The 24908-nt window shown below is 44.1% G+C and overlaps 1 protein-coding gene across 3 annotated transcripts in view; it reads right to left on the bottom strand.

The window, feature by feature from the left end:
• Positions 1–24908, bottom strand: part of SLC9A5 (solute carrier family 9 member A5) — a 178793-nt gene that overhangs the window by 78289 nt on the left and 75596 nt on the right. The gene's annotated exons all lie outside the window — the stretch shown is intronic.

Raw genomic sequence — 24908 nt, 5'->3', positions numbered from 1 at the left:
CCTTGGATTTGCCACTGAACTAGCCCCTAGCACACAATTAAAAATAACTATAGATTTGCAGTGTTTCAACCAGACAAATTGCACATACTGACTCCTACTGTGATGTAATTCCAGTAAAATACAAGTTTAGCAGGCTAAGATTGCCACAAGGCATATGTATGTATATGTGTTTGTAGTATCAGTTAGTTAATTACACGTAGCTAAGATACTGTTATCACTGTACTGACCAGGTGCAGGAATGTAAGAACTGGAATTACGCGTCCCTCTCCTTTGTATCAGATGAGCCACGTGGTTAGACCGGATGGATGAGTTTAGACTCTATTTATTAAATAGGTTAAGGGTATGTGTGGGTGTAGTTAATTGTGGGAGGAGCTACAGTGCTATATAAGGAATGTACTCTATGTATTCAGTACTCAGACTTTGCTGTATTTTGGTGACGCTAGTCCCTCTGAGTCCCGATCGGTGATCCAATAAAGAATCTCTTCCTTCCTGAAGAAACCTGTGTCCATCTCTCTGTGCTTGGCTTCCGTCAGTTTCTCCGGTATCATTTGGTGCATTGGCCGGGAAGCTCATCGTTCAACGGTAGCTGAGAGGCAGAGGCGTGAGACGGTCTATCTTTGCCCACGTTCTCTACGGCTGCACCCCTGAACTTCTGCGTGGACCTCCCTTCGTCTCGGCGCCACTGGTCTGTTGTCCAGGAGATCATCGGCCTCTACGTGAGAAGTGCTGGGGTGTCCCCGTCGATGAGTGTGAACTCAGGTTCAGGAACGAGGAGGTAAGACAACTGCTGTTTTAGACGGCAGGACCCACTAGGGGTATACCGATTGTGCGGTAGGCCCAAAGGGGTTTTGAATCTGTGTATCTGCCCCCTCTGTCGGAGGGAAGGAGCGAAGGCGCACCGCTCGATCGAACGCTCTTTAGTCAGACCGTTTGATTTGGTTAGTCAGGCGGGGTCCTGGTGTAAATAGCCCTAGCCGGACACCGGTGTCTTGTCTAGACTAGCGTTCTAGGGTGTATATTACGTTCGCTAGGTCGGAGGGACCGGGAGACTAAGCGGCGCCTGTGTAAATTCGGTTCGCTAGTTCTCATCCTATCTGGGCTAAGTGGGAAGGCGTGTAAATTTGGAACCCACTAGACTTTTGATAGTGCGACTAAGAGGCGCCTGTGTAAATTCGGTTCTCTAGCTCGCTATATATGTGGTGATTGGGCAGTGTGGCTAACCAAAACGGGTGTATATAGTTTTAGGTAGTCCATTCAAGGTACTGGCCAATAGTTTAGTTGGGAATTGTAAATGTGTTAACGATTGTTTTAGTAAAGTGTATATCTTGTTAGATAGCGCGAGCTCAGCCGTCTAGCGAGAGTGTTAATAGTGTGTTGCTGTATTATAGTGCACGGTACCATAACCCTGTATATTTACTGACATTATATAATAAGTACTAATCATTGTCGTCCATTGCATGTTTAACACCATAACCACTAATAATTGTATTGTGACCTTAACTTGTGCTTTGACCTATGCTAACCGTACTGTAACCGCTATTTGTAAAAGACGATGTTACTGGGGTGTGTTATAGACGGGTAATTCGTATATAGAGAATTATAGCGTGGGTGACTGTATAGTTACGCCAAAGGGCATAATATTGATTATATAGTGACTGGTGTAACAGCTGTGTGTGTACGGGAATTCCCTGAGTGTTTATTGTTATTGTGTACGTTTCACTTGGTAACCGTACCACGTGGTGCTGTTGCCAGAGGAAACGGGTGTGACTGTTGAATAGTACGCGTGTATAGTATTCGTTGTCGACGACGTTCCATTGTTAAGTATGGGTGCGTCGCAGTCAACGATTCCGGATCCCTTAGGATGTATGGTTAAGAATTTTAAAAAGGGATTCAAAGTTTGTGATTTTGGGGTAAAGATGTCTCCTGTACGTTTGGTCACTTTGTGTACTAGGGAGTGGCCTACTTTGGTTGCGGCATGGCCGCCACGTGGCAGTTTGGATCCAACTCTGGTACAGCGCTTACACGTGGCTGTATCGGGTAGGCCTGAACTTTACGGCCAGTTTCCTTATATTGACTGTTGGAGACAGGCCGTAAATGACTCGCCAAAATGGCTCCAGACATGCCACGAGGAGCAGTGTCGCCTCATGGTAGCTAGGACTTGCTCGTCCACTAGGACTGGTGTTAGGCCCATTTTGGACACGCCCCCTGAGTCCGAGATCCCTTTGCCGCCCCCTTACTTTCCGTTAAGAAGAAGTGACGCAAACGCAGGAAGTCCTGCACCCCTCCCCTCATTACCCTCATCCACTTCCGCTTCCTCCTCCAGTACAGGATCCACCCCCCCTCGTACTAAATCTCCCCTTCCGGAACCAGAATCCACCCCCATTAGAAACGAATATCCTGATTTGGCGCCACTTCAGACTTCCGGTCAAGCTTCATCTAGCTCGGCTCGAAGTGTTTTATTTACGACCTTTTCCCAAAACCGACCTCCCACATCCCCATACCCTATCTCTCCCCGACCGGAACCCATGACTGACGCCTCTCTACGTAGCCCCATCCAAACCCGACAGTTGACTGGTGCCCAACAATTAAAGCACTATCAGATGCCTCTTCGTCTGAATCCCGGGTCAGCTTATATCGATGCCGCAGGTCAAATGGCACACGCTGACCCAGTCTTCGTATATGTCCCATTTACCACAACCGATCTTTTAAACTGGAAGACCCATAATTCCTCGTATACTGAGAAACCACAAGCTATGACTGATCTGTTCACCTCAATAGTACAGACGCATAATCCGACATGGGCTGATTGCCAGCAGTTACTAATGACTTTATTTAACAATGAGGAAAGGACAAGAATAAATCAAGCAGCCATTAAAGCATTAGAGGATAGAGCCCGTGCTTTGAACCAAGCCAATCCAGCAGCATGGGCCGCGACACACTATCCCAACACCGATCCCGATTGGAACGTAAATGGTGCTGATATGGTTCAACTCAGAGCCTATAGAGACGCTATAATTGCTGGCATGAAAGCCGGAGGAAAGAAAGCCATTAACATGTCGAAGACAGTTGAGGTGATCCAGAAAAGCGATGAAGCGCCCAGTGTCTTTTATGACCGATTATTGGAGGCATACCGCTTGTATACCCCCTTTAATCCGGAAGACGCAGACAATTCCCGAATGGTTAACTCCGCCTTTGTCAGCCAAGCATACGGAGATATTAAGCGCAAGCTACAAAAGTTAGAAGGGTTTGCAGGTATGTCCATCACCCAACTAATGGAGGTAGCAAATAAGGTCTATATGAACAGGGATACAGAAAGTAAGAAAGAGGAAGAGCGCAAGATGCGTAAAAAGGCTGATATGCTAGCGGTAGCGATCGCAGGCGTAGATAAACGGGGCCCAGATAGAGGCAATAATAGATGGAGTAGGGAGCCTTTGAGTAGGGATCAATGCGCGTATTGCAAGGAAGAAGGGCATTGGAGGAACGAATGTCCGCAAAGAGAGCAGTACGAGAGAGACCAACCCAGGGCAGGCTACGGAAACTTTAGAGGTAGAGCGAGAGGTAGAGGAGGCCCCGGAGGGAGTAATGGTTATAGAGGGAGTAATGGGAACAGAGGAAGTGTTAGGGAAGACAGGTATATTCCAGCAGCGCAAAGGTCCCGCGATAGAGAAGGTAGGGACTTTGTAGGATTGGCTGACACTGTCATGGAGGACTATTGATACCGACCGGGCTCCATCCCCCTTGGTCGAGCGGAGCCTATGGTCGATGTATCAATAGGGGGGAAAAGGAGTGCGTTCATGATCGACACTGGTGCTGAACATTCAGTGGTGACTAATCTAGTTGCTCCTCCATCTGGAAGGACTATTACTGTGATAGGAGCAACTGGAAGAAGTGCTGAAAAACCGGTTCTTAAAAGTCGACTCTGTACATTGGGAGGCCACGTAGTAAAACACCAATTCCTTTATATGCCTGAATGTCCAGTCCAATTGCTGGGACGTGATATGCTATCAAAATTACAAGCGCAGATTACGTTCCTACCAAATGGAACAACATCCTTAAAGTTTAATGGACCTTCAGGTATTATGACTTTATCCGTACCAAAGGAAGAAGAGTGGCGACTTTATACAGTGTTGACTAGCCAAAACCCTAGGAGTGATGAGACATTGTTTAACATACCAGGAGTTTGGGCAGAGAACAACCCACCAGGACTGGCCCGCAATATTCCACCAATAAAAATTGAACTGAAACATGGGGTTTATCCAGTGAGCCTAAGACAATATCACATTCCGCAGAAGGCTAAGAAGAACATCCAATCCTATCTGGATAAGTTCATACGGTATGGTATCCTAAAATTCTGTACTTCCCCCTGGAACACCCCATTGCTGCCTGTTCAAAAGCCCGGTACAGATGAGTATCGACCTGTACAGGACTTAAGAGCAGTCAATGATGCGGTTGTTAGCATACATCCAGTTGTACCCAATCCATATAACCTGCTTGCTTTAATTCCGGGCGGGGCTACTTACTTCACAGTCTTAGATCTCAAAGATGCCTTCTTTTGCCTCCGAATTGCCGCAGAAAGCCAATGTATTTTCGCTTTCCAATGGGAGAACGCTGTAACGGGCTCAAAACGCCAAATGACTTGGACAAGACTGCCCCAAGGGTTTAAAAATTCACCTACCCTATTTGGTTCAGCTCTAAGTCAAGATCTACTGGATTTCGAGTCTATCCCAGGAGAATGTGTATTGTTACAATATGTAGATGACTTGTTGATAGCAGCAGTTACAAAAGAAAAATGTCAGCAAGCAACGCACGATCTACTACATATTCTCTGGAAGGCAGGATACAAGGTGTCCAGGAAGAAGGCTCAGTTGTGTTTGCCAACTGTCAAGTATCTGGGATTCCATATCTCTGAAGGTCAAAGGATTATGGGGCCAGAGAGAAAAGAAGCTGTCTGCCAAATACCAATACCCAAGAATAGAAGACAAGTGCGAGAATTCTTGGGGGCAGCAGGCTTCTGTAGGATATGGATTCCCAGCTATGCGATACTGGCAAAACCTCTGTACGCAGCCATCAAAGGTACAGAGCACGACCCCTTCTTATGGACCCAAGAACAGCAAACGGCATTTGAAGATGTGAAGAAGGCTTTGATGAGTGCCCCAGCATTAGGTCTACCTGATCACACACGACCATTCTACTTATATGTACACGAGCAAAGAAGAATGGCTGTGGGAGTATTGACACAGTACTTGGGATCATGGCAAAGACCTGTTGCCTACATGTCTAAGCAACTGGATGCAGTGGCCAGCGGACTTCCACCTTGTCTAAGAGCCGTAGCTGCAGCCGCCCTGCTAGTAGCTGAAGCCGATAAACTCACTCTGGGTCAAGAACTTTATGTACGAGTCCCACATGCAGTACAGACGTTGTTGGATTACAAAGGAAATCATTGGTTTAGTAACAGCCGTATGACCAAGTATCAAGCAATGTTGTGTGAAAACCCAAGAGTGCATTTAGAGACTGTAAACACCTTAAATCCAGCTACCCTTTTGCCGCAACCTACTGAAAGTCAACATGATTGTTTGGAAGTAATGGATGAAGTATTTTCAAGTAGACCAGATCTTCGTGATTTTCCCATCCAGAACCCCGATGTTCAATATTACACCGACGGCAGTAGTTATGTGAAAGAAGGGATCCGCTATGCAGGATATGCAGTGACAACAATAGACAAGGTGATAGAAGCTCGGCCACTGGCGAAAGGAACATCAGCACAAAAGGCAGAATTAATAGCACTAACACGAGCGTTACAATTGGCTGAAGGTTTAAGAGTAAATATCTATACGGACTCTAAGTATGCGTTTTTAACCACTCATGCCCACGGAGCTTTGTATAAAGAAAGAGGACTACTGAATTCAGAAGGCAAAGAAATCAAGTACGCAGCTGAAATCCTACAACTATTGGAAGCAGTGTGGGAGCCGAAAGAAGTCGGTATCATACATTGTCGAGCGCATCTGAGAGGAGATGGTGATGTAACCAAGGGAAATCGGATGGCAGATAGTGCAGCTAAGCGTGCTGCTGAATCAGGAAGACAGGAGTATGTGGGGCATATAGCTGCTCTTATACCAACTCCACTGTCCCAATGGACTCCAGTTTATACAGCTCAAGAAGAGGAGTGGTTAAAGACTGAACCGGGAAAGTATTTGGAGAACAAGTGGTATCAGCTAGAAGATGGAAGAATAGTCATACCAGCATCACTAGCGGTAGAAATTGTCCAAAATTATCACAACGGGACACATTCTGGGAGAGACAGTACTGAAGAATCTCTCAGGAAACATTTCTACATACCAAGATTGTCCAACTTGACTCAGGCCATTGTACGCAGATGTGTAACGTGTGCTAAGAATAATGCAAGACAAGGACCAGTAAAGCCACCAGGAGTCCAGTTTATGGGGGGACTCCCCATGTCTGATCTACAAATAGACTTTACAGTAATGCCTAAATCGGGTGGACATCGTTACCTGTTGGTAATTGTGTGCACCTATTCAGGCTGGGTAGAAGCATGTCCTACTCGTACAGAGAAAGCAGGAGAAGTTGTAAGATTCCTGCTACGAGAAATAATACCCCGATATGGACTACCCTGTTCTATAGGATCGGACAATGGTCCAGCTTTTGTTCATCAGTGCCTACAACAACTGACTCATATGCTTGGTATAAAGTGGAGGCTTCATACTGCATATAGACCCCAGAGTTCTGGTAAGGTAGAGAGAATGAATAGAACTATAAAGAACCAGTTGGCTAAAATGTGTCAGGAAACCCAACTTAAGTGGAACGTTCTCTTACCCATAGCTTTATTGCGAATCCGCAGTACCCCTACCAGAAGGATGGGCCTCTCTCCTTTTGAAATCATGTATGGGCGACCACCTCCCGTACTTGGTAACTTAAGGGGGGACTTGAGTCAGTTGGGAGAAGGAATTACCCGGCAGCAGGTTGTAGAGTTGGGTAAGACTATGGAGGAGGTACAGAAATGGGTACAAGATAGATTACCTGTGAATATTTATCCCCCTGTTCATAGTTATCATCCAGGAGACCAAGTGTGGATTAAAGAGTGGAATAATGTACCGTTAGGGCCCAAGTGGAGAGGTCCTTATGTTGTTCTTTTGTCTACCCCTACAGCGATAAAAGTAGCCGAAGTAACTCCGTGGATACATCACTCCAGGGTTAAACCAGCAGCAGTCGATTCTTGGCAAATTACAGCAGATCCAGAGAATCCCTGCAAGATCCGGTTGAAACGCACTACTCAGTCGGAGTAACGAGGAATTATTGTGGATTACAAATTTTATTGTTACAGGTGTGAGTGAGAAGGCCATAATAAAGCCTGTCCGCTTACCAACACATAGTGTATAAGCCAGGAAAGTCTCGAAGGGACACCTGTGAAGACGAGCAGAACTCCATTCCCTGCAGCCCTCACATCCTGGAAGCTGAGGTTCCATCGCACGGACGAAGACTGAGGATGACGGCGAAAGATGTGCTTTTGATTGTGTTTATTTATATGTGTTTTTATATTCAGGAAGGTAGAGGTACCGACACTCCTAGCTGTGAGGTATGCATTAAGACTACGAGAACAGGTAACCATATTTCCCAAACCCTAATTTGGCATTCACAATACGAATGTAAAGGAGAGGTATCAAGATGTAGATACCTAAATATAGACTATAGTGTGTGCCATTTAGGAGTAGGAGAACCTAAGTGCTTCAGTCCAGAGTATCAACCTCGTACAATTTGGTTGACTCTCAGGAATGGAGATCCTCAGGGGACCCTAATTAATAAGACGGTGTTAGAATCCGTACATTCTTCGGGTGTTCTGCTATTTGATGCATGTAAGGCGATATCAAGTGGTAGAAAACCGTGGAATGTATGTGGGGATCTTAGATGGGAGAGGACGTATGGGTCTAATGATAAATATATTTGTCCCAGTAGTAAAAATAAATATGTGAGTCCTAGATGCCCAAATAAAGACTATAACTTTTGTCCATATTGGTCTTGTGTGGGGTGGGCGACTTGGGGACAGACAGTAGATAAAGACATGATAGTGACTAAGTTGCCGACTAGCCCTTATTGTAAGTCTATGGAATGCAACCCAGTCCATATACTTATTAATAACCCCGACAAGTTCCTAGATAAGTATGGAAATTTATTTGGGTTTCAGATATACGGGACGGGTTTAGATCCTGGGACATTATTGTTTATAGGAATAGAGACTGATACGGTATCCTCCCAGACTCATCAAGTATACCATTCCTTTTATGAAGAGATGAGTATAGATAATAAGATCCCCCATAACGCTAAAAACCTGTTCATTGACCTAGCTGAAAGTATTGCCGGTAGTCTTAATGTTACCAACTGCTATGTGTGTGGAGGTACTAACATGGGAGACCAATGGCCTTGGGAAGCAAAGGAGGTAATGTCCGGTTCTGAGGCAGTTGACCAACTAATATCTACACAAGCCGATTATCATTTGAGTGTTAGAGGTAAATCTGAGTGGAGATTAAAGACCTCCATCATAGGTTATGTTTGCATAGCAAGGAAAGGAATAATGTATAATACTTCTGTAGGAGAATTAACTTGTCTAGGGCAAAAAGCTTATGATGATGATACTAAAAATACAACTTGGTGGTCGGCTTCAAATGTCTCAGAACCATCTAACCCGTTTGCTAGATATGCCAGTTTAAAGGATGTGTGGTTTGATTTATCCATCACATCTACCTGGAGAGCCCCAGCAAATTTGTACTGGATCTGTGGTAAGAAAGCCTATTCGGAGTTGCCACAGGACTGGGAAGGGGCATGTGTGTTGGGTATGCTCAAACCATCCTTCTTCTTGTTACCGATTGAAACAGGTGAGACTTTAGGTGTTAAAGTGTATGATGTGAATCATAGGAAGAAAAGGGGACCCTTAGAGATAGGCACCTGGGAAGATAATGAATGGCCTCCCCAGCGTATCATAGATTATTATGGGCCAGCCACGTGGGCAGAAGATGGTACCTTTGGTTATAGAACCCCAATTTATATGCTCAACCGTATTATAAGATTACAGGCGGTGGTTGAGATTATTACTAATGAGACCTCACAAGCACTCAATCTTCTAGCGAAGCATAATGCCAGGATGAGGACGGCAGTGTACCAAAATAGATTAGCCTTGGATTACCTTTTGGCAGTAGAGGGAGGTGTATGTGGGAAGTTTAACCTGAGCAATTGCTGTCTTCAAATAGATGACGAAGGGCAAGCAATAGCTGAGCTTACTAGCCATATGGTTAAACTAGTGCATGTGCCTACTCAGGTATGGAAAGGGTACAATCCAAGTAGTTGGTTTGGTAGCTGGTATGAGTGGTTTGGAGGGCTTAAGGCAGTGGTAGGTGGAGTCCTACTGATTTTACTGTTGTGTCTACTCCTACCGTGTCTTATACCCTTAGTAGTTAGGTCTGTGCAAAGCCTGATAGGAAGTATAGCAGAGAGGAAGGCTGCTGCACAGATAATGGCGATATATAAGTATAAGGCTCTAGATCAAGGAGAACCAATGCAGGAAGATGAGTGTTAAAAGATTCACATCATAAGATAAGTCTGGTCTGGTTCATGGTAACCTGAGGTATATGCAAACCAAGGTTAAGTGATGCCTCAAGTAATTGTGAAATATCAGAGGCATCAAAGGGGGGAATGTGATGTAATTCCAGTAAAATACAAGTTTAGCAGGCTAAGATTGCCACAAGGCATATGTATGTATATGTGTTTGTAGTATCAGTTAGTTAATTACACGTAGCTAAGATACTGTTATCACTGTACTGACCAGGTGCAGGAATGTAAGAACTGGAATTACGCGTCCCTCTCCTTTGTATCAGATGAGCCACGTGGTTAGACCGGATGGATGAGTTTAGACTCTATTTATTAAATAGGTTAAGGGTATGTGTGGGTGTAGTTAATTGTGGGAGGAGCTACAGTGCTATATAAGGAATGTACTCTATGTATTCAGTACTCAGACTTTGCTGTATTTTGGTGACGCTAGTCCCTCTGAGTCCCGATCGGTGATCCAATAAAGAATCTCTTCCTTCCTGAAGAAACCTGTGTCCATCTCTCTGTGCTTGGCTTCCGTCAGTTTCTCCGGTATCACTACCAGCATCACCACTTCAAATCACTGAAGTGGTTGTGGTGACTGGAGTAACCCTTTCACGTCACAATAGCAAATTTGAAATAGAATTTTAGGATATTTAATGGAAGTAGATTTTGGTAGGGCTTTTAGTACATCATATGCACATAGGAGCCGTACATAAGCCCTTGTTTTACACACTGGGAAGAGATTTGGTGGAAATGTGGTGCGGGTGCAGGAAGTCATTTTTGGGACATAAGTTGTTATAGGTTTTTTAGTTCAGCCATTGCAGATCCTCTAAGGCAGGCCCTGGCGATGTCCTAAAAAAGATGGGAAGTGGGGATAAATTCTCCAGAGATAGCAAAGCAATAACTGTATACACAGAGAGACCAGGCAGAGTGTCCCTGGGATTTCACAGCCAATTTTCTCTCTTCACAGACATACATTAAACAGACGTGTTTAATCGCAGAACAGGAGTATTTATTGTGCTGCCTGTATGCGTGAGTTTGGGCAATGAAGAGAACATGTGGACTCTTGTTGCAATGCAGCCATGTCTACCTATCAATTTATTTAACGAGGCCTGGAAATACTGCACGCAATGTTTAGGAGATGAATGCCTCCCATTCCGCTTGGCCCCTATATTGCCGACCTCAGATAGACGCGACTCTAGTAGCTCCCACGTTTGTGGGTCTTGCATTATGCAACTCTACATACATGCGAGCAGATGGGCGGACTTGTTCACTAGGGATTGCCTAGACATAATCCGGGTGGGACAATTGCAGGCTGATTCCCATAATGGATTGTGGACGTGAATGAGAGGATCCATTCTCTGTTATTATTATATAGCGCCAACAAATTCCATAGCGGTTTACAATGGGTAAACCCCGTTCAACCCTTTGTGGTCTCTCTACCTCTCTCCGCCTCCTCAGCTTATTGTTGTATGGACGCTTTGACCCTTGCAGTTGGTTGGATCTAGTACACATGCCTTTTTAATGGTTAGAGTATTTTATTTTGCTCGGTCACTTGCCCCTGACAATGGCGTGAGAGCACGTAGAAGTTCGTCACTTTTTTCTTTGACACTTTATGGGTAGCACTATGTACACTTTAGGTTTGCATTGCTTGTAGTCTGAGGGACATTGGGTGCAGATAGGCACTAGCCTTGTGGGGTGCTGAGGTAATTAGTGATATTAGAGATACTTATCTCCTGTGTGGATCCCCATGCCTGGAAAGCATTACTTTCATTCCCTATGGAATCTGTGACTCGAGCTGGGACGTTCTGTTTAGGAACTCCTTTGGGTGTCGGTCATTATTGCAGTGTTCTTATGGGTTTGTGTCCTTTGTGTGCCTGTGTTCCACCAGGTCCAGGGGGCATGCCTCTGGCCTGAGGAATTGTATAAATTGTGAGTGCTGGCTTCCATTAAACAGACCTGCTTGACCCCTTCATGAAGTCTTGGCTCATGTTTGGGGGATGGGATAACTACACTCTTGGGGATTGCTATAATCACAATACTCCCCTTAGTATAAGCTCTTTGGAGCGGTGTATCAGGGGTTAGTCCACGATACTCCGCTGGTAGTTAGAATTCAGCATACAGAATCACAGGTAACGCAGTAATAATCCCTTATCCCAAGAACTAGACGACACATAGTCTGGGAGTCAACTGAGGCTTTATTCCAATGTCAGACAATTTATACAGGTCCCCAGGCAAGGGGTTTCTAGACTGGTGTTACAGGGGTTTTAATCAAGGGGACTGTGTGGGAAACTGACCATGCAAGGTCATTTCCCATCAGGCCATGCTGTACAGGAGAGATAATGGAGTAAGAATGTACTGATAATCACATTATCTCTCCGTACAGAAAACATACAATTGTACATTAAAATCCATAACTTGTGGAATACTGGGTGGAATTAGCCGAATGACTTATCATTGAGTAGCTGGGATCTGAGCGCACCATCTGGTGAAATACCGCTCAGATCCCTGCAGAAATAAACGAAAGCCATGCGAAGGACACTTTTAGGTGAACAGGCATGGTAACATGAGAATGCATAGAGAGCTTTAATATGCCGAAAGAACGAGTCTCCCGAACGGCCTGGAAGTCCAGCGGTGTTCGTGAAGTAGAGTAGTCGTTTCTAGTTCCAGGCACTCAACGACCAAACACCGCTGGGCTTTCGGCATACGAACGGCGGCCACCCGCGAACCACATTAATTGGCTGGGGATACAATGTTGCAATAGTTTAATGGAAGACACACGACGCCCTGTGTGTGGTCTCCCATTCGGCAGTTTGATCGTTTCACGAACAGCGATGAAATTCATCACTATGTATTTGTATACATCTAAAATGCATAAATGATTATTTTTTCCCCATTCCGTTTAATTTAATTTCTTACTATGAATCGGCACATAGTTCAGTAAATTACTACCCTTTCCTGCTGGTTATACGTATAGTGACAGCAGCGATGTCTGTGCCTTATACCCATAGAATCACTCCCCCTAAAATGTGGTACTTTAATCTTTATCATCTTTTTATTGTTCTGCTCATCCTCGGGACAGATCTGGAAATGATGCCATGCTGGCATAACATTATAGCTGAGGACATTATGAAAAATACCTAAAGCATAATAAAAATGGCCATTTTACACTGTAGGAATAAAGTATTCTCAAAACGGACTATGCACTATGGACATGTACACCACAATTGAAGGATGAATTAATATATTACTAACACCAAAACAAATATTCAATAACAGTATTTAAGTACAACCCACTAGTATAATTTACTATCATTCCACTGGACTCGATATGCACTCCTTTGGAGTAGATAGGTTATACAAAATAATGACCTCTAAACTTACAAGTCCACTATTGAATGTTTATCCTATATACACCCTGTTCCAAATTATTATGCAAATTCTATTTAAGTGTCACAAAGATTAAATATTTTGTTTTGTAGTTTACCTCATGGATGGCATTGTATCTCAGGGCTCTTTTGATCACTGAAAAAAATCTCGACACCTGTGATAATAGATTGCCAGGTGAGCCCAATTTAAGGAAAAACTACTAAAGGAGGGTGTTCCACATTATTAAGCAGAGCACCATTTTCATGCAATATGGGGTGGAAAAAGGATCTCTCTGCCGCCGAAAAGAGTAAAATAGTTCAATGCCTTGGACGAGGTATGAAAACATTAGATATTTCACGAAAACTTAAGCGTGATCATCGCACTATTAAGAGATTTGTGGCTGATTCAGAGCACAGACGGGTTCGTGCAGATAAAGGCACATTGAGGAAGATTTCTGCCAGATCCATGCATCGGATCAAGAGAGCAGCTGCTAAAATACCATTACATAGCAGCAAACAGATATTTGAAGCTGCTGGTGCCTCTGGAGTCCCACGGACATCAAGGTGTAGAGTCCTCCAGAGTCTTGCAACTGTGCATAAACCTTCTATTCGGTCACCACTAACCAATGCTCACAAGCAGAAACGGCTGCATTGGACAGAAAAATACATGAAGACTAATTTTCAAACAGTCCTGTTCACTGATGAGTGCTGTGCAACCGAGATGGATGGAGCAGTGGATGGTTGGTGGATGGCCACCCTGTTCCAACAAGGCTGCGACGTCAGCAAGGCGGTGGTGGAGTCATGTTTTGGGCCGGAATCATGGGAAGAGAGCTGGTCGGTCCTTTTAGGGTCCCCGAATGTGTAAAGATGACCTCTGCAAAGTATGTGGAGTTTCTGACTGACCACTTTATTCCCTGGTACAGAAGGAAGAACTATGCTTTCCGTAATAAAATCATCTTCATGCATGACAATGCACCATCTCATGTTGCAAAGAATACCTCTGCATCAATGGCTGCTATGGGGATAAAAGGAGAGAAAGTCATGGTGTGGCCTCCATCCTCCCCTGACCTTAATCCTATTGAGAACCTTTGGAGCATCCTTAAGCAAAAGATCTATGAGGGTGGGTGGCAGTTTACATCCAAACAGCAACTCTGGGAGGCTATTCTGACATCTTGCAAACAAATTGAAGCAGAAACTGTCCAAAAACTCACAAGTTCAATGGATGCAAGACTTGTGAAGCTGCTATCAAATAAGGGGTCCTATGTTAAAATATAACGTGACCTGTTAAAATGTTTAAAAAGTTAAAATATTGTTATAAGTTTGATTTGAAATAGCTTTTGATTTCAGTAAATATGTTGCAAACACAACAAATGACAATTTTCAGTTCTTTACAACCTATATAGTGTTTTGAAACTTACTGTGCGTAATAATTTGGAACAGTGCATTGTACGTTTATGTTTACAAAAAATACTGTTATCATTAGGAGGTTTGTTCAATACAATTTGAATTGTACTCTTAATAGTTGATAACATGAGAATTATGCTGACTGTTATTTACATAAATTATTTAGGTAAATGAGAAAAATATAATTTGCATAATAATTTGGAACAGGGTGTAATATTGTGACAAAATCCACTTCGCCAATGGTTTTTGGAGTTTTTGTGCCGGCCTCCTACCCTGGGACTATGGCCCCTGTGATAACCCATGTTCAAAAGTACTGTTTCTGCCCCTTGGACTTTTAACTGGAACAGATTCAAACATGTGGCGGCGGCCATCTTAAATTGTCCCTCTGGAAGCACTAGGAGCATCCGTCAACGGAGGTACCCAGTCGGGTTACAAATGTAATGAATTGATTTGCTTAAACACTGATGGTGATCAATATATTCCCGGTATCAAATCCATGTACAATAAACAATTTTCCTTAAGTCTCTATACCTACAACTATAGTTGTTAACATAAGGCATTAGCAACTTACTCATTTTGTAATTCTCTTAGTTGTTGATTTTAGTAATCAGATTTTTTTCATGATTTTCTTTCCTGAGTAGGGATTGGTCCATTTAAAATCACCGGATCCAATCAGGATCAATATACCAATTTAAATACTGGAAACTTCCGAAGTCCGGTTTCCCTCTGATGAGCCGAAAGATGAAACGCGTGTCAGGGATTCAGGCACGCAAACAGCTCCACTTAATTACATGCTGACCAAGATACCAGACGGACGCTCGCGTTGTTTAATCCATGACCGCTAGCTGTTTATACGGAACTAGCTACATCGTTAGTTCAATTTCTAGTTACCTTTCATACGGGTATCCGTTGGGCAGGTGTTTGCTTGCTACACAGGAACAGCTTTTGTAAAGGGGTGTCCTCAAAAGGCACAACAGGGGGATTATACTACTAGGATTATTAGACTAAACAATACTCTGTTTTATACTTTTGTAGCCATTCCCAAAGGCATTAGATGATACAGATTTTGATCTGTGTAACTTTGTTATACTAGGATTAGCCCTAACACACAGTACATTCCACGGCCCGAATGTTACTAATCAGAGCCTTGATTGGTTAGATCAATATTCTGGTGACCTATTATATAAATCTATATTATACAATTAAATGGGGTGTTCATTGCCCACCAATATATTACTACTTTATGTATTAGTTTGGCATACGAATACCTGTACTCAACATACTCTGATACTATTTCGTTGACTAACATTACATATTTTCTGTTGATTGATTTTCATTGTTTTTCAGGTGATACCTTTCCTTAGGATTATAACAGGGGAGTAGTCCCATCTTTTTATTAAGAATAGCATTAAAAGTTAAGTTTTAGCTATATACTCAGTCTCCAGTTATCTATAGCAATCTACATTTCACTTTTACTTAGGTAAGGATATTGGACATTAACCGATCTTCACTATTCCACCTGCAGGTACATAGGAATCCTCCTGCCCTTCTCCTTGTTTACTTACCTGCCCTCTGTCTCACAGAGCAATGATATGATGATATGAAACCTTCCCTTTCAGTGCTGCCAGTTCATGATGATTGTTCTACCGTGGTTCAGTTTCCTACTAATGTCTCCTAGCAAGTTAGTCTATCTGCCCGCAGTGCCCAATCCTAGGTTATTGCCTAATCAGGAATTGTAGAGAACTGGCTGCGATACTGCACAATCTACAAATTTTACCACTCAGACACTTTCATAGATTGGCTATTTCAGCAAACAATGTTCACTGTAATTAATGGATGGGACAAATAAACCTGGATATCTTGTTTACCACATTACAGTCTTTGTAGCGCACTAAAACCTTTTCCATATACATGAAAAGCCCTTTCCAATTCATACAAATAACTCCGTGTCCCACTCGCTTTCTGACATCGCTTTGCGTCCACCTACAGCTCGCTTTATTAATGCTACCTACCTTGTGTTTCACACAAGGTAGGTTATAGGTTGCCATGCACACCATGCACACCTACTAAGGAAATGCACATGTGGATATAAAACACCTGTTCTGTATAATACACCCAGTAAATCCTACTAATAATGGTGTTTATTGGAGTACAAACTCACTACCAGAGAAGTGGCAACTCTGCTGTAATCTTTGACTGGGCAAATTTCTCATCTCAGAATAAATAGATACTAACAATGCAACATACTCTGCAACAGTTCAAATACAGAATTCAGAACATGCACTGAGGGGTTTGCGATCTAAACAGTAAATTGAAAGAACAAAAATAAAACGAATTGCTAAATGTTGTCTTTAACTGATACTGTCACAGCTTGGCCATTTTTTCAGAAATTTCTCCATATTTACCATTACACAGACATGCTGCCACATGCATGTAGGCCTGCATAATGTGGATGACAGATGTTAGCCTTGGAGCAAGGACATAGACAGACAGCAATTCAGTGACAGAGTTACAGTTCAAGGCAGTGCTTTAATATAACTCCCAAGTGTCCCAATTTAGGAAGGGCAGCCCGATTTATGGACCCAAATTCCTCTGTAACTCTTTTTTTCTATGATCTCCATATTGTTGGTGTGTCTGAGTGTATAACAGAGCTCCACAGCAATAATACTCCCAGTAATGGGAGGTACGGGAGCAGATGGCGATAGTCTGGAGAGATGGTACGGTGCGCGGGTACGGGAGCAGATGGCGATATTCTGGAGAGATGGTAAAGTGCGCGGGTACGGAAGCAGATGGCGATATTCTGGAGAGATGGTACAGTGCTTGTACGGGAGCAGAGGAGGATATTCTGGAGAGATGGTACAGTGCTTGTACGGGAGCAGAGGAGGATATTCTGGAGAGATGGTCTATTGAGGGTACGGGAGCAGAGGAGGATATTCTGGAGAGATGGTATATTGAGGGTAAGGAAGCAGATGGCAATGTTCTGGAGAGATGGTATATTGAGGGTAAGGAAGCAGATGGCAATGTTCTGGAGAGATGGTTTATTTGAGGGTAAGGAAGCAGATGGCAATGTTCTGGAGAGATGGTATATTGAGGGTATGGGAGCAGAGGAGGATATTCTGGAGAGATGGTATATTGAGGGTATGGGAGCAGAGGAGGATATTCTGGAGAGATAGTATATTGAGGGTAAGAGAGCAGAGGAGGATATTCTGTAGAGATGGTATATTGAGGGTAAGGGAGCAGATGGGGATATTCTGTAGAGATGGAATGGGAGCAGATGGTGATATTATGGAGAGATGGTATATTGAGGGTAAGGGAGCAGATGGGGATATTCTGGAGATGGTATGGGAGCATATGGCGATATTATGGAGAGATGGTATATTGAGGGTAAGGAAGCAGATGGCAATGTTCTGGAGAGATGGTACAGTGCAGGTATGGGAGCAGAGGAGGATATTCTGGAGAGATGGTATATTGAGGGTATGGGAGCAGAGGAGGATATTCTGGAGAGATAGTATATTGAGGGTAAGAGAGCAGAGGAGGATATTCTGTAGAGATGGTATATTGAGGGTAAGGGAGCAGATGGGGATATTCTGTAGAGATGGTATGGGAGCATGATGTGGGATTATTAAAAATCTTTATTGTACTTGTATTGAATTATTGCACTAACTCCATTTTAACTTTATACTGTGACAATCCTCCATTTTGTCCTCCTAACCTGACTTCTTCAATCCTCCATTTTGTCCTCATAACCTAACTTGTTCATTTTAAAACTACCTTACATGACAGAATTTCCCAGCACATCTAATACAATAAGACAAAGACTGTATGTTCTAACAAAGACATGATTAACACAGGAATTGCTGACTTTTCCTTAACTTGCAACATAGTATAATTTGAAGGCCATGAGAACACAATAGTAATGAAATGTTCTATTCATAAGAGACCTTGCACCTGGCCACGAGGCCTGAGATCACCGACCGTGTAAAATGACGCTCAAGACCCCCTTGTCCCCACCCGTGTCCAGAACAATCCCACCTCTTGGTGGGTGGGCACGGGACTAACCACTTAGTTTTTGAGCCAATTAATAATATTGATAGGAGGACACTAATCCCGACACTTAACAATTAATCCAATTAATGATGTTTATTTGCTGATCTTCTAATAATCAATGATGACGTAAAATGTCTCTTAAAAGGGCCTGCGCGCCCGCTTTTTAAGCACTTGCCAATAAATTTTCTCGAAGTTATTTTAACCTGAACCTTGTGTGTCAGACTTAATTACTTCAGCGTATATACGCAATTCAATTTTATTAATTTGGACAGGAACAGATAGACATTTAAACATTTTGGTTTACTGCTAAAAAGTACCATAACAACTTGGCGCCCAACGTGGGGCATCGGGCTATGTCCGGCCGGTGAGCCGTCCTAAGGAAGACAAGGGTGGACGGAGGAATCCAGGGGGAAGGAAAGGAGATTGATCACCTCCAGGTACACGGTAGAGACTTCTGCAGAGCCACCGGTATGTTCCGGCCCCTTTGATTGACCCGTCCACGTGTCTGTGACTGCTTCCCGGGAGGACATCAAAGACAGGTAATATCTTGCCCGGTGCCTCGTTACTCACTTGTTTACCTGCATTTTAGTCTATCTGTTGCCTGGGTGTGTTTGAATTGTTTGCCTGTTTCCCCATTTTGAGATAAAGGGGGGTGGACCTGCGGGGGATTTGCCTGGGGTTCTCTGTCTTGCTTGTTTTCCCCTTTTTGGGATAAAGGGGGGTGGACCTGAGGGGATTTGCCTGGGTCTTCAGTTTGTTAGTCTATCTGTTTGTATTTTACCCCTTTTGGGATAAAGGGGGGTGGACCTGAGGGGATTTGCCTGGGTCTTCTGTTGCCTGTTTTACAGCCTAGCTAGCGTTTTGGTAACCCACAGCTTCGGCTGAGGGGAGTCCGGTTTTGGTAACCCACAGCTCCGGCTGAGGGGAGTCCGGTTTTGGTAACCCACAGCTTTGGCTGGGGGGAGTCCGGTTTTGGTAACCCACAGCTTCGGCTGGGGGGAGTCCGGTTTTGGTAACCCACAGCTTCGGCTGGGGGGAGTCCGGTTTTGGTAACCACAACCCTGAGCGCTGGGGCTGGTGGAATTCCAGTTTTCTGTTTTATTTGTGAGGGGGGCTTAGTCTTGTGGCAGGGGACTCTGTTTCCTGGGGGGATTCAAGTGGGCATTGCTTGTTTTCCGCATCACGTGGTAGTGAGACTTATAAGTGGGTTTTATAGGGGCACTACGGGAGTGAGGATAGAGGTGGCCACATTCTTGTGGACTACTGTGCAGAGGGAGGCTGACGGAACTCGGACCGGTGTCAGTTGTTTTCCGTGGCCGCTGGTAGTGAGACTTATGAAAGTTGTTCTCCGAGCGGAGACACTACGGGGTTGAGGGAGGTGACTTTGGAGTAAGCACACGAGTAAAGGAAAGGAATTACTGTTGATTTCATTTGAACTGTGATGCATGCACTGTATTTCCACTGTATTGTTGTCTTGTTTGTTTAATGAGGAGTCTCATGAACTCCTGTGTCTGTCTCTAAGGATTTTCCTTGCCTTTCATCTTTTCTACACTTCCTATATTGTTATACTATCCACTCCCATTCCTCTTAAAAGAGAAGTGATTGGTCACACACTTCTCACCTCGCTCCAATCCGTGTCTACCACCCCGGGTAGGCGGATTCAGTGACTAGTCTACGTTTTGGGAAGACGCACCTGAGAAAGTCCCACGGTTCTCGGGTGGCAGTCGAGCATTGTAGACGTTCCTGTTCAATTTTCCTTCTCTCTCTCTATATCTAGGACGCTGGTATAGGGGTAAAGGGACTATGGGACAGGATTTAGATAAGCCCAGCAAGGGCTGGTTAGCATGTGATTTAGTAGAGAACAGAGAGGGTGAGGAGATGGTTAAAGGTGTTGAAAGGATTGCAAAAGTATGTAAAATTGCTGTACCGACATGTGGAAGATTGCAACCAGAAAGCTGGCGCAAGTTACTGGCAGAAATGAAAGGCAAGCTTACAGATAATGATTTATTAAAGACTGCTGAAGCATGGTACAGAGTAGCGAAGGCTATTCAGCTAGAAGGTTGGGTTGAGGAAGAAATAAATCACAAAGGTGTGAAATTGTTTGTGTATCTGTCAGGATCGGGTCAGGGATCCAACACGCAGAGTACAAAGAGTAGCTGATACGTATACCGGTCCTTAGAATGGCCGGACTAACGTAGAACTACAATAGAATGGTCAGAGACAAGCCGAGGTCGAGGATAACAGAGGACAGGTAAGCGAGAGACAAGCCGGGTCAAGGATAACAGAAAGGCAGGAGAGTAAACAACAAAGCCGGGTCAGAACCAAAAGACAAGAGAATCACAAAGCACTGTGTGACTAGGCGGACTAGAACCACGACAGGGCAATGAGTGAATGAGAGAACCACCGTTAAGTATCCTGGCTAGGGAGAGGAGACACGCCTCCGGCGAGTCCTGATTCGTCTCCCGAGATTTGAGTGGCAGGATGTTTCGGGTTAGCGTCATGACGTCTACCTCCGGTCCTTCTGTTATAAAAGGAAGTGACTCCCTCGCGGCCGGCGTTAGCAAGACCGAGTGAACCGCGTGAGACCGAGGAGACATGGCGTCCGGACGGATAACCTTCTAAGTCTCTACCTCTCTCAAAGGTAGAGACTCCAGGTACCCTGACAGTACCCCCCCCCTCAGATACGCCCACCGGGCGGAAGGAGCCGGGGCGAGATGGAAAGCGGGAGTGAAATGCCCTGCGAAGACGAGGAGCATGAACATCCTCTTGTGGTACCCAACTCCTCTCCTCAGGACCATATCCCTTCCAGTCAACTAAATATTGTACTCGTCCCCGGGAGACACGAGAATCAATAATGGAGTTAACCTCATACTCCTCCTGACCCTCCACCTGAACAGGGCGCGGAGGGGCGATTGTGGAGGAGAATCTGTTACAGATTAGAGGTTTCAACAATGACACGTGAAAGGAGTTCGGGATGCGTAAAGTAGCTGGAAGAGCTAGACGATATGCCACTGGGTTAATTCGAGTCAAGATCCTGTAAGGACCAATATAACGAGGAGCGAATTTCATGGAAGGAACTTTAAGACGAATATTCCTAGTGCTCAACCACACTCTATCGCCTGGAACAAAATTCGGAGCCGCCCTTCTACGTTTGTCAGCATGTTTCTTTACCAGTACAGAATTGTGTAGAAGAATCTGTCGAGTCTGATCCCACAACTTCCTCAAGTTGGCCACATGGACATCAACCGACGGCACTCCTTGGGAAGGAGAAACCGGGGGAAGAATAGATGGATGAAAGCCATAGTTCATGAAGAAGGGACTTGAATGCGTGGAGTCACAAACAAGATTGTTGTGCGCAAACTCTGCCCAAGGAATCAAACCGACCCAATCGTCCTGGTGTTCGGAAACAAAACAACGTAAGTATTGCTCAATCTTCTGGTTAGTTCGTTCAGCAGCTCCGTTAGACTGAGGATGATAGGCGGACGAAAAATTCAATTTGATGCCTAATTGAGAACAGAACGACCTCCAAAAACGTGAAACAAATTGGGAGCCTCTATCAGAAGTGATCTCAGAAGGAATCCCATGTAAACGAAAAATCTCTTTAGCAAAGACCTCTGCCAATTCAGGAGAAGTCGGGAGTTTAGGCAAAGGTACGAAATGTGCCATCTTGGTAAACCTATCGACTACGGTGAGGATAACAGTGTGTTTTTTAGAAACCGGCAGATCCACAATAAAGTCCATTGCCACACAGGACCAAGGTTTGTCAGGAATCTCCAGCGGTTGTAGAAGGCCACAAGGAAGCGTATGCGGTAGTTTGGTTTTAGTACAGACCACACAAACCCCGATAAAATCCTTAATATCCTTCCGTAACGACGGCCACCAGAAATCCTTGGAGATCAAAGAATACGTCTTGCGGACACCCGGATGACCAGCCACCTTACTCTCGTGAAGACACTGTAAGAGCTCCAATTGAAGTTCAGGGGGAACGAAAAGTCTGGAAACCGGAGTCAGTCTAGGTGCCAGATGCTGCAAGTTCCTTATCTGATCAAGTAGCGGGGAATGAACTTTGAGAGTAGTGTTAGCGATAATGTTACACTTGGGTACTATAGAGGACAAAACCGGCTCAGATACGGCAGCAGGTTCATATTGGCGAGATAAGGCGTCGGCTTTAGAATTCTTAGAACCTGGCCTATATGTGAGTACGTAGTTGAAGTGAGTGAGAAATATGGACCAACGAACCTGTCTAGATGATAGTCGTTTAGCCTCCCCAATATAGGATAAGTTCTTATGATCCGTCAAAATAGTAACAGGATGCAAAGTACCCTCCAATAAATGTCTCCACTCCTTCAAGGCCATTATAACCGCTAGTAGTTCCCTGTCACCAATGTCATATCTGCTTTCAGTACCGGACAATTTTTTGGAAAAGTATCCACAAGGATGTAGTGGTTTATCTACACCCAACCTTTGGGACAGAACAGCACCTATACCTGTCTCAGAAGCGTCTACTTCGAGTAGGAAAGGTAGAGTAGTATCAGGGTGAACTAAAATTGGTGCGGAAGCAAACAGCTCTTTGAGTGTCTCAAAAGCCCGAAGAGCTTCAGTAGACCAATTCTTAGTCTCAGCCCCTTGTTTGGTCATGTTAGTGATGGGAGCAATGATAGAGGAGTATCCCTTAATGAAACGTCTGTAGTAATTAGAGAAACCAATGAATCTCTGGATAGCCTTGAGACCCTGAGGTAAAGGCCAGTCTAGTATGGATTGGAGCTTCTCCGGATCCATTTCAAACCCTTCCCCAGAAATCACATAACCAAGAAACGTAGTTTGGGATTGGTCAAAGCTGCATTTCTCTAGTTTGCAGTACAAGCCATGCTGAAGAAGTTTGTGTAAAACCCTCCTGACTTGCCTGTGGTGAGTCTCAATATCCCTGGAATGTATAAGAATATCATCAAGGTATACAATTACACAGTCATCTTGAAACTCCCTAAGAACCTCATTAATAAGGTCCTGAAATACTGCCGGAGCATTGCAGAGACCAAAAGGCATTACCGTATACTCATAGTGCCCATATCGAGTATTGAATGCAGTTTTCCACTCGTCACCGTCGTGGATTCTCACTAAATTATAAGCACCTCTAAGGTCTAACTTAGTGAAAATTTTAGAACTTTTTAATCGGTCAAAAAGCTCGGTGATCAAGGGAATCGGATAAACATTTCTGATGGTTATCTTGTTAAGACCTCGGTAGTCAATGCAAGGTCTTAAAGAGCCATCCTTCTTTTTAACAAAAAAGAATCCAGCCCCAGCAGGAGAGGAGGATCTTCTAATGAACCCCTTGTCTAGGTTTTCACGAATATACTCCTCTAGAACTAAGTTCTCATTCGTGGACAAAGGATATACATGACCCCTGGGAGGCATGGTACCAGAAAGTAAATTAATTTTGCAATCAAAAGGCCTATGTGGTGGTAAGGTATCAGCCTTTCTTTTGTCAAATACTGCCTTTAAATCTTGATACAAGGACGGTATCTGTACTTTGGTAGAGTCAGTAGCGTTATTAATTGGGTTGACACTACAAAGAGGTGACACTTTCTTTAAACAACTCTCTTGACAATTCTGGCCCCAAGAAACTATTTCCCCTGATCTCCAATCTATAACGGGGTTATGTTTCTTAAGCCAGGAGTATCCCAGGACTATGGGAACAGAAGGGGATGAAATGAGTAGTAGGGATATTTCCTCCTTGTGTAGAATACCAATAGTTAAGTAAAGAGGTGTGGTCTCCCGGGAAATCACAGGCTCAACTAAAGGTCTACCATCAATGGCTTCAACAGCCAAGGGTGTCTTCCTTAACTGGGATGGGATAGTGTGTTTAGTGAGAAACTTTTGGTCGATAAAACTCTCAGCAGCGCCGGAGTCTATCAATGCCATAGTTTCTAAAGTACCCTTCTCCCAAGTTAAAGAGACCGGTAAAAGGAGTCTATGTTCTTTGTAGTTATGAGTAGAGGACAAAATCGAAACACCCAAGGTCTGTCCTCTAGAGAAACTTAGGTGCGAGCGTTTCCCGGACGGCTGGGACAGCTCAAACGTACATGACCTCTGAACCCACAATACATACACAGTCCCTCTCTTCTCCTGTACTGTCTCTCCTCCTCTGAGAGACGAGTAAGGCCTAACTGCATAGGTTCTGAAACCTGTGGATCTTTGGTTTCAGCAACTTGAAATGATGGTACTAGTCTAGAGAAAGATTTAGCGGTTCTATCTCGAGTATTCTGTCTCTCCCTTAGGCGTTCGTCAATACGGGAGATAAAGGAAATTAAGTCTTCCAGATTCTCGGGAAGTTCTCTAGTAGCTACCTCATCAAGTATTACATCAGATAATCCATTTAAGAATACGTCTATATAGGCCTGTTCATTCCATTTTACCTCTGCCGCCAAAGACCTGAACTCTAGTGCATAATCCACAAGTGTTTGGTTGTTTTGTCTAAGGCGCAACAGTAATCTGGCT

Source organism: Pelobates fuscus, chromosome 12 (assembly GCF_036172605.1).
Source record: "Pelobates fuscus isolate aPelFus1 chromosome 12, aPelFus1.pri, whole genome shotgun sequence".
NCBI lineage: Eukaryota > Metazoa > Chordata > Amphibia > Anura > Pelobatidae > Pelobates > Pelobates fuscus.
Note: the sequence above shows the minus strand (reverse complement) of the source record. Positions and strands in the feature narration are given on the sequence as shown.